Here is a 3,408-nt window from a genome sequence, read left to right as displayed (position 1 = left end):
CAATAGCCTCAACAGGCTCTGCAACCTTAGCTTTCCCTTTGTCCATTCTTTTCTTCTTACTTTCTGCCATAGCCTTTTGTAACTCATCCTCACTCTTCTTCAACTTACTCCTTGTGGCCCTTCCTTTTGGTAGAGGAACCTCAGCATTTGTTGGAGAAGTAGCCTTCCTTTTCTTGGTAGTTTTTGTAGTGCTGGGAGCTTTTGGTGTTGGGGTTCTCCTTTTCTTGGGGTTATAGCTTGCACCCACTTTCTTCAGAAGGTCTGCTAGGGTCTCCTCAATAGATGAACCGGGTTTATCTGCATGTGAACTGAGATTGACCAGCCCTTCAGGAGCCTCCCCTGAACCACTTCCCCCTGTTTTCTTGCTACTCTCTACCATATTTTCATGCTCAGCCCGACAGATAGCTGGTCTAACAATTTCAGAAGTGGGTGAAGAATCAGCCACTTCTTTCCCTTTTCCCCTCACATCACTACTCACACCCTCACTCTCCTTTTCTTTTTCACTTTTATTTTTACCTCCTCTCCTTCTTGACTCAGGCGTTTCCACATTCATAGCAGACCCAACCAAAACAAAACGATTGTCCACATTTTCAACTAGAACAGAACGTACCTCAAAAGGGGGATTTTGTGATTTCTCAGAATCAGGAGACCCAGTTCCTTCCCCCTCACTCGCAGACTTGAAAGAATCATCAGAATTTTCAGAATCCTGGGCTTGACTAGCCTTTAATTTGGCATTTAGTTTCTTTAAAAGAGCACCTGTAGCCACAGTTTTGCGAGCAAGAATCTTCACTCGCCTTCTCCTAGGTTGGGGGTTGTGCTAGGTTGAGGAGTAGTGGAGGAATTAGAGGGTTTAGGTGGTGGAGGAGTGCCTGGGTTATCTTGGGGGTTGGTCATCTTCACTAATTCTGGAAGAGGATTTTTGAATTGGGTTTTGGAAGAGAGAAGAGTAGAGAACGAAAGAGAATTGACGGTTTAGAGAATTATGAGAGTGTCAGTGATGGTGATGATGGTTTTTAAAGAGAGAGGGTTAATTAATGTCTAACGGCAGCTTTTTGTAGTCAATTAGAAGTCCAATCAACCTGAAATTTCAGGTTGAACGAGCGGTTAAGCTTCCCTAGATTCTAGGCATTTTATGTGGTGAGGATTCTAATAGAGACGGAACTGGTTCAAACTCAAAAGGATATGTTTTTCTAACGTTTTTGAACATAGGTAGGACTCTGCTCATAAATTAAATATTAATATTTCTAATTGTGCAAAGTGTAGAAAACATACCTCGTTATTCAGATGAACCAGGTTCTTCACTAAGAATCCTCTTGATCATGCCTCAATTTACCAAAATAGAGAAAATTTTGTTAGAGATCAGTGAGTCATATCAACACATGTCACGGGAGTATACTATTTACAGTATGAGACTGAGCAAAGATTAATCTAGATATTTACACAAGTTCCAGATTTTCTAACCAAAAAAAAAAAATTTTTATGTTTTTTTTTTCATTGAGCATTCTGAACTGGTTCCATTAGGTGATCTTAATCAACCCTAGTTCTAACATTTTCTTTTCAAAGCTTTCTCTACTCAGTGCTTTTGTAAAGATGTTAGCAATCTGTTTATAGTAGCACAAAATTCTATAGAGATCAGTCCTTTCTCATAGTTGTCCCTCAAAAAATGGTGTCTAACATCTATGCGCTTAGTTCTCTTATGATGAATCGGGTTCTTAGTCATACTAATAGCACTAGTGTTATCACAGAAAATAGGGATGCAACCAACTTCAATACCAAAATCCATCAACTGATGTTTGATCCACAGATTGAGCACAACAGGAAGCAGCAGCAACATGCTCAGCATCAGCAATAGATAGGGCCACTGAATTTTGCTTTTTAGTAGCCCATGACACAAGACATGAACCAAGGAAGTGTGCCATACCTGAGGTGCTCTTCCTATCCACAAGGAAACCTGCATAGTTAGCATCAGCATATCCTACCAGGTTAAAGTTACTACCTTTTGGATACCAAAGGCAAAGTTCAGTAGTGCCTTTCAAGTATCTCAATATTCTCTTGACAACAGTCAAGTGGGATTCCTTTGGATTTGCTTGAAATCGAGTACAAAGCCCTACACTGAAAACAATGTCAGGTATGCTAGCAGTAAGATACAAAAGTGAACCAATCATGCCCCTATACAACTTCTGATCAACAGATGAACCAGGTTCATCTATGTCCAATTTTGTGGTTGTTGCAATAGGAGTGTCTATTTCCTTTGATTCTTCCATTTTGAACTTGTTAATCAACTCTTTTGCATATTTCTGCTAATGGATCATGATTCCATTTGAGTTTTGTTTTATTTGTAAGCCTAAGAAGAAATTAAGCTCACCCATCATACTCATTTCAATTTCGCTCCCCATTAATTTAGCAAATTCCTTACTAAGTTTTTCAGTGGTCGCCCCAAAAATTATGTCATCAACATATATTTTACCACTAGAAGATCCTTAGCTTTTTCCCTCAAGAATAGAGTACTATCAATTTTACCTCTCTTGTAGCCATGTTCAAGCAGGAATTTGGATAGTCGTTCATACCATGCTCTAGGAGCCTTCTTGAGTCCATAGAGTGCCTTGTCAAGTTTGTATACATGATCCGGACACTCCTTGTTTTCAAACCCTGGAGGTTGTTTGACAAATACTTCTTCCTTTAAGTAGCCATTTAGGAAAGCACTCTTGACGTCCATCTGGTGAAGAGTAAATTCCATGTGTGAAGCAAAGGCTGTGTGGAGTCTTATTGCTTCTAATCTTGCAATTGGAGCAAAGGTCTCATCGTAGTCTATGCCCTCCTCTTGGCTATAGCCTTGAACCACCAACCTTGCCTTGTTCCTTGTAACAGTTTAATCTTCATCAAGTTTGTTTCTGAAGAGCCATTTAGCGCCAATCACTGATCTGTCCTTGGGTCTTGAAACCAGATGCCAAACTTGACTCCTTTCAAACTGATTGAGTTCATCTTGCATTGCATTTACCCATTCTGCATCCTGCAAAGCCTCAGCAACATTTTTAGGTTCAATAAGAGATAGGAAAGCATCAAAATCACACAGATTCTTTAATTGAGATCTAGTTTTGATTCCAGAAGGTGGGTCAGTAATTATGTTCTCAGTGGGATGAGAACTTTGATACTTGTAAGGTTTCACAACCAACTGGTTTCTGCTTGATGTTTCTCCTGTTTCTGAGGAACAGGCTCATGGATAGATTCCATTTGGGAGTTAGATGGAGTTATTCTTTGTTCAGTTCCCCCTATCAGGTTGTCCTGGATGGAAGAACCTGTTCCATCACCTGTTCCTTTTTCCGGTGCAGCTACAGCTTGGGTTGTGACTTCACTTAAGCCTTTTACCAGCCCAATAGCTTCATCTTCATGTTCCTGTCTCTTAGAAAG

This window comes from Nicotiana attenuata, chromosome 1 (assembly GCF_001879085.1).
Source record: "Nicotiana attenuata strain UT chromosome 1, NIATTr2, whole genome shotgun sequence".
In the NCBI taxonomy this organism is placed as follows: domain Eukaryota; kingdom Viridiplantae; phylum Streptophyta; class Magnoliopsida; order Solanales; family Solanaceae; genus Nicotiana; species Nicotiana attenuata.
Note: the sequence above shows the minus strand (reverse complement) of the source record.